The 10,335-nt window shown below is 46.6% G+C and overlaps 1 protein-coding gene and 1 long non-coding RNA gene across 6 annotated transcripts in view; one reads left to right on the top strand and one right to left on the bottom strand.

Annotated features, from left to right (window-relative positions):
• Positions 1-1,511: 1,511 nt before the first annotated feature.
• The window catches only part of Ikzf1 (IKAROS family zinc finger 1), a 91,131-nt gene continuing 82,307 nt past the window's right edge, over positions 1,512-10,335 (top strand). For 3 of the 5 annotated variants that reach the window (XM_041669952.1, XM_041669950.1, XM_041669954.1), the window contains exon 1: positions 2,282-2,811. The gene's annotated coding sequence lies outside the window, so the exon portion shown is untranslated. Of the gene's footprint in view, positions 1,545-2,281; positions 2,812-6,569; positions 6,701-10,335 lie in introns of those variants that run through there. The other 2 variants (XM_041669951.1, XM_041669953.1) reach the window with 2 other exon arrangements.
• LOC121459873 lies at positions 3,036-5,872 on the bottom strand. The gene is made up of 3 exons (XR_005975989.1): positions 5,803-5,872; positions 3,603-3,677; positions 3,036-3,105 (listed from the first exon to the last, which is right to left on the bottom strand). It is a non-coding gene; the product is annotated as an uncharacterized LOC121459873 (long non-coding RNA).

The raw sequence follows: 10,335 nt of genomic DNA, 5'->3' as shown, positions 1-10,335 counted from the left end.
TCTTGAATTTTTTTTTTTAATCTCTGAAGGCATCAGTGTTTTAAGTGACCTCTGGTCTCTTGGTATCCCTCCAGAGACTCCAAGTTACAACCAGTTACTTCAGCTCCACCTGTTTGTGGGGGAGGGGTTTACAGGAAGTAGACACAGGAACCTAACTCTGCAGTATGCCCCCCCACCACGGAGGGATATTGTGGTTAATGGGCTGAACAATAAATAACAGTTGTTGATACTTCCGCTCCTCGGGCCTTATGGCAATGTCTTCCATCTAGGGCCTTCTTTGCTCTCAAATGATCCCTTGGGGAAGATTTTGATCATTACCCTCCAAGGTAAAATGGGGGAAACAGACTTAGAGGGTGTAAGACCATACGATAATATCAAAAAACCCAACATATCTGGACTTGTAGACTTAGTAGCAGACACCTTGCCAGGATTACCATGTCTGAGTCCATTCCCGTGGGCCAGGCATACATTTAAAGATTCCTATCTGAAATCTAAGAGAGCTTGAGCATCTAAGAACTAGAGATGCTCAAGACCCCTACCTTATCACGGATCTAATCTCCCTTTGCATCTTGCATTCTATGGTTACAGCCTCCAGTGACTCCTGATAGGACTCCCCCAGAGTCTACAGGCTCCTAGACCTAAGGATGACTGACAGCCAGTGTTAGCAACACTTAGGAGGGATCACAAAGAAAAAGCGTGAGCTAGCAACAGGACCCAAGGGCGGCTTACAAGTCTGGCCGTCCTCCCTGGCTTTCTACCCACGAGTTGACTGGCTCAGGGTCCCTCTATACGATGAAACATCTGTGGGAATCAACTGGGTAGTAGTTGTTTTCTAAGTGGCCCAAGAAAACTCTGTCCATGTGTTGATTGGACCCGTGGTGGGTGGAAAGGACTTCTCTCAAGGAGGGCAGAGGCAAAACCTGTCACTGTGGCGCCTGGGTTGTGTTGTGGCAGCCTTCTCAGCCAAACCACAATCATCCTGGACAGCTGTGTGCCCAGCCACACTTAACTGACCTGAAGTCACATTTTCTGCCTCTTGCTGTGACTTAACTCCTCTTACCACTTGGGAAGCCTGTGTGTCTTACCCCTTTGAGGCCCACAGTCTTTCTCCCAGTCACTGTAGCTCTCCAGGATGCTCCAGAGTTTTATTTTGTGCTTTAGTAAGCAGCTTTGAAATGTGGTAAGGCAAGGACCCCCGCAGGGACACTGCTATGCCTATGGAATTTAAGATTCTCCCTCTGTGTTCAGGGTTAAGGATTGCCTGGCCCCCTTCGGGTGTGGCCCAACTAATCAGAACGGTGCTGGGCTCTTTGTAGAGTGAAGGGTGCGGTGTCAGAGGATGCAGTCCTGTTTCTACGCAGACACTCCGTGCCTGCCACACCAGGGAGAGGTCTGAGGCGCCCGCCGCAGAGCGAGGTGCAGGACTGCCTTGCTCCAACCTTTGCCCGCAGACCCCTTCCACGCTGGCGCTTGCACACAGGCCAGGATGGAAGGCGACATCCTAACTTCTGCTGTGAGCAGGTGGGAGGGAAGAGACGCGAGAGGTATTCCATTGGTTGTCTGGAAAAATGAACTGCACCTTCTCCTCACTCGCACAGGATCAACTTTTCCCACCCCCTGGGGTGGGCATTAGTACTTTAGGGGTCTAAGCCCGAACGTGGCAGCCCAGAGGTCCCAGGGACTTGGCTCTGCACAGGCAGCGGGTGCTCTTAGACACCGGAAAAAAAAGTGCCTTACAGTGTCCCGTGTCCTTCGAGTCCCTCGACTGGGCGAGCGCGCCTGTGTCGCGACCGCCCGGCTGCCCCGCGCGTGGCGCTGGGGCCGGGAGGCCCCTCCCCCTCCCCGCGGGCCCGCACGTGCCGCACCCCTGCGGGTTGAGCTCAGGTCCCCGCAGTGGCGCGGCTGAGCTGGGCTAACCCGCGGGCAAAGCTCCGGCCGCGGCATCCCGCGCGGGGCAGCGGCGCGATGCTGCACTGGAATGAGGAAGCTTGGCGGCGAGGGGAGGGCCCGGGCGCACTGCGCGCGGGGGTGGCGGCTGCGCGCCGAGCGGGCCCGGCGCGGGCGAGCGGGCTGCAGCCGCCGGCGGCGCCAGCAGGTACGGCCGGTGCCCGCCGCCGCCCGGCGACCCTCGGCGGCCGGACCTGAGCCCCGCGCGGCTGCAAACTTTGTGCGCGCGGCCCGGCAGGTCGCAGAGTTGCGGTCTGTTGCGGGACCCGGCGGCGGGTGCGGGGACGGGACGGCCCCTCTCTCTGCCCGGTTCCTTGTCCGCGCCGGTGTCGCGAAGCCGCGAGGTGTACGCGAGGGCCGGGTGGGCTACGGGACAAGCAGAACGGGAGGCAGGTCGCGTGTGCCTCCCCCAAAGTTTTCACGGTGCGGGACCAGGGGCGCGCGCTCCGGGCGGCCGCAGGTGGTGGCGCGGTGTGCCCGGACCAGGTGCGCTGCCCGCGGGCGGCGCTGTAGCACGGGACGGCCGGGCGGCCCGGAGCTCCGAGCCGAGTCGGAGCTGCGGGGGGCGGGGAGTGTGGCGAGAAATGGGGAACAATGAGAGTGAGCAACTTGAGGAAGTCATTGTGAAAGAAAGCTGGGAATTGCTCCGCGGCCAACTTAGCAGGGCACTCTAACAAGTGCCTGCGCGGCCGCGCCCGGGCCGGCAACAGCGGCAGCCCGGCGCAGTGCAGCCCATCCCGGGACACTCGGCCGTGGCAGGCGGAGACCGAGTAGGTCCCGCGGGGTACAGGAGCCCCAGATCCCCGGCTGCTCTTCGCGCCCCAGGATCAGTCTTGGCCCCCAAAGCGCGGCATACAAATCCACGTGAGTGTTTTCAAATTAATTTCAGTAGGAAAACTTGGGATAACTGGTGTATTTTTCTTTCTTTTTTTAATTAGAAGTAGGAAAGAAAGGAAAGTCAGTTGAAATCCATAGTGTCCGTGGTGCTCACGTCTGTTTTTTCCTTTCTGAGGACGGAGAGCTTTAACCAAAGCGACCCTCCTCCTCTCTAGGCTGGGACAAGCAGGTGCGCGACCAGGCCAGCCTGAGCCACTTCTGAGTAGCCTGGAGTCCCACGAAGAGCATGCCCTACTCATGTTTAGGCTTATATGGACAGATCTAGTGAGATCACAGAAAAAAACATTTCCAAAGTCGTGGGTAAAGACTTTCCTTATTTTTGGTGCGAGGGCTATTTGCTTTCCTGGTAGAATCCAGTCTTAGTTTGCTGTGTGCAAAATGGAAATGATCCGGGTATTGAAACCGTACTTTGCTCATCGCAGTGTGTGATCCCAGGTCATGGAGCTTTGGCAGGGAGACCCTGTTATCAAATAGGCTTGCGATTTATTTGAAATGTGTGGGTTTTTTTTTTAATTGCGCAGCATCACTAGTAATTCCCAAGTAATCTTATAAGCCCTTGATTTCCTTCTAATTTGTAGGCTTCAGGATATGACATCTAGTGACCCAAAGAGGTACCAATTCAAAAGGTCTGAGCCAGAAGCCCTTTCAGTTTTCCATTTTCTCTCTGGTTGGAGCCCATCCAGAGTGAATTTTATCATGCCGTTTGCCCAAGTTACCCACGCGTAATTTCTCCCCCTGCTACAGATAACGTATTTTACCTTTGAGCTGCCTTGTCCTAAACTTCCAGAACCAAAGTGGTGTTAGGGAAATAGTGCTTCACTGGTCCAACATACCTGCAAAAGAAAATTTAAGGCGTCAAAAATGCATAAAATGTATAGTATTTTTCATAGACACTGAAATGCTTTTAATGATTAGTTCCTTTGGGTTATGAATGGAGAGGGGGTTGAAGTCTGTAAGAAAATCCCAGAGCCTGCGTTAGTTTCTTTGTTTGGCGATATTTGTTCTATGAGATTAATTGAATTCATTCAATTTTTTTCTATGAGATTTTTAAAGTAAAATTTTAAGCATGATTCTTATTATGTTAGTATGTGTCCAAATGGTTTCAGTAACAAATCAGATTATTTGATATGACTCCAAATTTAAACGGGGACAAATATCCATGACAAAAGATTCATCTCCTTACATTGGATCAGCACCCTGTAATACACAGAACATGTTGAGGACATAATATGGAGTACATCATGTAAACGACAATGGAGTATTTTATATTTTTATAAAAACATGTATAATTTTATATTTTCCTACAAGCATACATGCTTGTTCCTTTTCTCGTAGAAGAAAAAAAATTGTGCTTCCCAGACTTAAAATTCACTAGAGCTGGTGACAAAAATGTTTTAAGTCTAATGGTTTTGATTTTTTTGTTCATGGTGATAATTGAAACCTAGAGTTAAGAAATCCAAAGTACATGTTTGTATAATTCATTGGTGTTTTTTAAGTAGAGGGCAAACCCCAAAGCCCCCCCCCCCCAAATTTAGGAGCATCGTAGCAACAATATCCCACCATGGTGGCCTCACAAGCAGACACTGGTTGCTAATAAAGAGTGGAAGAGGGATATCTGACTGTTTTGAGAAGTTTGTGTACTGGGCCCTAAAGAGAAAGCAAACGGTGGTCGTTCTTGCGCATTTCCATTGTTGAAAAATTAAGATCACAGTGAATTTATTGGCCAAAAGATCCAAAGCCCAGCAGGTCCGTAGGCCCCTTGCATTTTCTACTTCACTTGAGACTGAGTGTAAGGATGGTGTTTCTTTGGTTTGAGGAAGCATTTTCCTTTATCTGAATTTGTGTGTTTCGTCTTTCGTTAATATAACAGCACATTGTTCATGGGAATATCAGAACTTCTGAAATCCGAGGGGATTAAACACACATGTTTATTTATACTAATATACACAGGAAATAAATTACATGTGTTCGTATATACTCCTGCTTGCACAAGCACACATCACACACGTCGTCTGGAGTGACAGAGGCTTGAAGGTGGCAAGGAAAAAGGTTTTAATTTTAAATAAAAGCACCTAACATGAGAGATAAATTCCCTTCCTCTTATTATTTTTTTTTTACTTTTTTAAAATATAAAATAAAAATGGTTACTTTATAATGGCAGATTTGGGCATAGATAATGTTAGTTTTATAATATTAGGTCGTTTTGAGTGCTTGTCAAATTTTGCACATTCAAGTACTGCTACTGCCGTCAGTAAGATTCCTCAAGGCGCGCGTGAGTAGCGGTATGCCCTCTCTGCTCTTTGACGTTTCTAAACAATCTCTCTGTAAAATAAGTGGCACTTGTTGTGTTCAGAGGAGAATAACGGAAGCGAATTTGCCTCAGAAGGCAAACCAGGAGCCTCCAAGTTCCTTGGGAACCGTTATTGCCTGTTTTTAAGACTGACAAATATTTTTGGGACATTGAGGTTCCTCCTTTTAGCTGAAGCTCCTACTCTGACTAGAAACCTGAGAACAGGACTGTTCTCCTTTGCAGCTCTCCCACGTTGCCTCGTTCCACAGGTTCACTGTCTGAGCATTACATTTCACAGGAAAACACATGGAAAGCAAATGCAACAAGTGATGGCTCCTGAGGATACAGGGGGAGAGACAGAAATCCATTTCACGTCTTGAAAGAGATCTTGGTTCCTGCTCCAAAAAGACACACGTATTGTTTTTTAATCTTAGGTGTTGAGTATCAGAGAATTAGCATTAAACACACACACGCACACAAATACAGATGATGCGCTATGGAGAAGAGGGGTCTGTTGGAGTCTTGGGTCAGCACTCTAATAAATCCATATGAACAGTAGCAGAATTATTTCACCGTGCTGCTGATGCAATGCTCACACTCGTGTTCTTCGTATAAACCCCTGCTTCTTCACATCCCTCTCAATCAAACAGTAGCACATGCCTTCCTACCTCAGGGTTCTTTGTCTCGTTGCTGGAGTATATGTGCTCCTGCTCTTAGAATTCCAGTGCCTCCTTTTGGACCGTGTTTGTTTGGGATAGCCTTTAGCTGCTAAGTGATAATGGAACAGTTACTTTTAAGACATGGGTAAGCATTTTTGCATACTGTACTGCATGTCACAAGTGAACTATACCAGCCAACCAAACATGATTTGCAAAAACTTTCTAAGGGGAGAAATGTATGTCTGCCCTGGTTTGGGGTATCCCACTGGTTCTTCATGAGAAAGTCCCAAAGGGACACAGCTGCCCTGGGGCATAATCTAAAGACAACTGGCAAATTATTTTCTTTGGCATTTCCCCATTTTCATGTTTGACTGTGATAAATAAGTGGATGCCAGTGTGTCTTCAACCCACAGTGATAAACTGCTTAAAAAAAAAAAATATCAAAAAGCCCAAGTCTCAAGCATGTAGGCCACTGAGCTTCTCCTTCACAGGCCTGGCCCAGCTACTTTTCTCCCATGGCCATGTCTTGCTAGGGGGGAAGTCACAATTCCCGTTGACTAAAGAACACCCCCTTTCCACCCTATGTCTGACAAATCAGACATCCGAATGATTTCTGAACTCACTTTGGTTAGGACAGGAAGCATTGGCTCCCTTCCTGTGTGAGCTTCCCTGAGAGAAAACCAGCTTCCCTCCTCCTTTGCATACTTGGCTGCTGGTTCCACCTTTCTCTGAGCCCCAGTGGTGAGTGGAGGCAGCAGTGGGACCTTGGAGGAAGAGGGATCTGAGGCCCAGCCCTGGACCAGGATCCTTCCCGGGTGGCTCTTCAGAGGGTACTCAGACCAAGTCTGGATTTGTGTGGGAGAGAGAGACTACTCTTATTTGGCCTTGGGGAGGCCCAAGCTTGTTGGTGAGTGTCACATGGGTTTGTTGTCTCGATGTGCTTGCTTGGCTTGACCTAGCCAGTGCTCTTTCCATTTCCCGCTGGGATTTTTGGTGAGCAGGCTTCACCGGGAGCCTCCCTGGCATTCCTGCCCAGCTCCCTGTCTTGGGCTGATGGAAAGCATCGTTAGACTCCATCTGTGTGTTCGCTCTCAAGTTCGCCCCTTGCTCCACCTCCTGACAGCTTGTGGCATGGGGCCACGGCTTAACGAATTGCCTAAAGTGGGCCCTAATTAGAGCAAAAGAGCTTCTCCGTATTTTCTCAACCGAGTCGCAGTGAGATGTTTTTCTTCAGAAAGCAGCTCACCGCTGCAGCAAATCTGACACTTGCCGCCATTTTCAAAATAAAAGTTTCAGATGGATGGCTGAAGAGCTAGGGGTAAAGGACTCCCGAGTCTGAAGAGAAGCCTGGCCCTGTCCTAATCCAGTCTGATTTCCTTTCTGTCCCACACTCTCTTCCCCTTCTCATTGTTTCCTTTTATTTTTCTCTAGTATGTGGTACTTTGACTAAACTATTGAAACAATTACCAAAGAGTGTTCTTCAAAGTCTTTCTATGCATCAGGTAGATTTGTGTGTCTGTGTGTGTGTGTGTGTTGCGTTTTTTTAGATTCTACACTGATTCTACACTTTGTGACATTTTTCTGTGATGCTTAAACTGTTGGAAAAGGAACTGTGTGGTTTAGAATGAACTTTTGCCAAAGCTAGGCACTCTGCGAGTACCAACTACGCAAGTTTTGATCATTTTCTGTCGATCGTTTTTCGCTGGTAAATTTGGAGCAAGTTGAATTCCATAAGACAGTTCCTTCAACCTAATGGGAAAAAAGTGTTTAATTTAGCAACTTTAAGAGACATGAAAGTGAGGAGCTGACCTTTTATAAGCTTACCTGTGGCACTCTGCAATGTGTCCCATTGCTTTTAATGGAAACTAGAGGAAGCCATCGACCCCCTAGTGTGAGCCCCACTTTTAGTCTGGAAAAAAAAAAGTGACCTTTTCTCCCTTGTGTGTGAGGAGTTTTGTGTAGAGTAGAAAATTAAAGTGATATTCAGAGAGACCGGTTGTAAAAACAGGTAAATTGTGTATCCTACTTCATCAAGTGAAAACCAGCTGCTAAGTATCAGGTCCTTCCTTCATTTATTTATTTATTTATTTATTTTTATTTTTATTGGTTTTTCAAGTCAGGGTTTCTGTATCTTCAGTCCTTAAAGCAAAGGTTGTCTGTTACTTTTTAAACCATGGTTTGGAAAGTTCTAGCTCTTTTCCACCACAAGGTTGTTCTATATGTGTGACTGAATTTGAAGGATTTTTGCTTTTCACTTTTACTAAAAGCATATGGAATTTTTGTCAAAATAATGAACTTTAAAGGAAAAAAAAAAGATGTAGAATGGTGAAAACTCCTTGATGCTATCTTTTGGAAGACTGCAGAACAGTCCAAGCCGGCATCAAAACCAAGCTTCCCTATGTTTGGCTTTCAAAGGGTAAGGGCTTTTCCTGCCCAATTATAAATAGACTCGCCGATTTTTGTAACCGAACAAATGAGGAAGCTGTAAGGTTCCATGAGATTCAGCTGATGACCCTCCTGGGTTTGCATGAGGACCTTGTAGGCCGAAGGTGAAAGATTATAATATCCATCCAAATAACCTGGGTTGGGTGAACACATGTTACCCTTGGATCTCAGTCTTATTCATGATGTGTGATGTTGATGTAAATGTCTTGAGGATGCTCCCTGGTCTGGGCCAGGGGACACTGCTACTTAGCCATCCCACAGAATGAAATAAAACATGTAGACATTCCTTAGGATCTCACTCGAAAGCCATTGCAGATAGTCAAGTGTTATTTTTTTTCTGTCATTCGGTTTATTGCCTGTAGTCATTAATAGATAACTGGTGTTCTCTCTATTGACACAAGTGTCTTACTTACCCCACCAGAAGTTGAGTGAGAAAAGTAACTTTCCAAAGTACTAAACCCTTAAAAGACCATAATGTGATTTAGGGAACTCAATTTTTGAATGTAAGTTACAATATTGTGAACATAGCTTCGAAATGAGAAAATATTATAGATTAATATTTTAATAGTTTTCATGAAAATTTCCTTCACTTTGTGATGACAGTTGATGATTTTTGAAGTCTCTGTCAATAAAACACCAGTTCCAGTACTTTAGGGGAAATGGCCGCAGAGTCCATGTGGCCTACCCGAACTGGGTGATAGCGAGCAGGACAACCATATTTGTCCTCCTCTGTGGAGCAAAGACTAGATGTTCCTTATTATGTCTGGGGTGTGCCAAAATGGCTCTTTGTGTTTCAGAGAATAAGAGACCACGATGAGTTAGTTCAGTGCTGGCCCTGAGCTGGCACATGAACAGTGTCCCATTTTGTGGAAATGAAAAGTAAAATGGAAAGCAGTGTGTGCTGGTATCTAGGAAGTGCATTTCAATGTCATCCGTGAGCGAATCAAGTCTGAGTGCTTGCTTGGCTACGTTTGTTAAGTCTATGTGGAAGTATTCCCGAGCAATGGGATGCTCCTACGAAGATCTGCAGGGTTTAACCTTTTTAGACCTAAATAAAATGAAGCCAAATAAACTGGCCAAGCACTGTAGGCAACCACCATCAGAGGTGTGCCTTTCTTAATGCTATGGATATGTAAGCATTTTTTTTCTCCAGCAGATACAGTTTAAGGTTGGATATTCAAGTGTCCACTTGAGAAGATTTGCTTATACTATAGTCACGGTGAGAGATACTGTATTTGTTGTGACACCACATCCCCTTACCACATAAGAAAATAATAATGCCTAAGCTTGTACTTACCTCTATTAAAATAAACAAATAGGAACTCGGGAGAACAGGGCCCTGCTGTGCTTCAGAACAATTACAAAGTATCAGCGCTTTGGGAATTATCTCTGTGAATCAGTCTCGGGAAGCCGTTGCTGTGTTTTAAAGATAGAAATCTCATTGTGCTGCATCTCCCTTCTCTCACTCTTCTCCTGGCCGTGCATAATTGTCTTCCACACTGAGAGAGCAGAAGACAATGTTTCTAAACTCATTCTCCTTTCCCTTAAGTGATGAAGTGTGAAAAGCCATTTGTATTTGTATGAGGAAGCTGCTTAAGAAGTGGTCAGTATTGGTTGTCCAAATCAGAAGGCACGTTAATGGTCTCTGGATGTATCTCCTCAGTGGCTGTGAGTAGGTGGCCCATGTGCAGGGTAGACAGGAAGCCCAGCTTTGCTGTGTGAGCATGGCTTCCCTGATGGCGGAGAGAGCAAAGGGAAGAATGACGGCCATGCCAGGACACTTAGGGGCCCCTTGTCTCCAATTCCAGTGTCTGCATTTTTAAAATCGTCTTTCTTGTGTACGATCTACCATCTCTTCTCTTTCTTCCTCTGGCCTGGGGGGAGGACTCACCCCATTGCCCAGGCTAGCCTGAAACTCATAAACTCATAAGTTGCCTGGGCTGCTTTCAAACTCATGTGTCCCTTTGAAAGTCTTGCGATTACAAGTGTTAGCCTCCATGCCTGGGTCCACCATTTTCTATTTCACATCACGGAGCAGGTGCTCAATTACAGCTTTTTACTAGGAAGCATTCTTTATTTCATCTCCTCTCTCTCTCA

Source organism: Microtus oregoni, unplaced genomic scaffold (genome assembly GCF_018167655.1).
Source record: "Microtus oregoni isolate MIOR12 unplaced genomic scaffold, Mior012 000019F_ref0000042, whole genome shotgun sequence".
In the NCBI taxonomy this organism is placed as follows: Eukaryota; Metazoa; Chordata; class Mammalia; order Rodentia; family Cricetidae; genus Microtus; species Microtus oregoni.
Note: the sequence above shows the minus strand (reverse complement) of the source record. Positions and strands in the feature narration are given on the sequence as shown.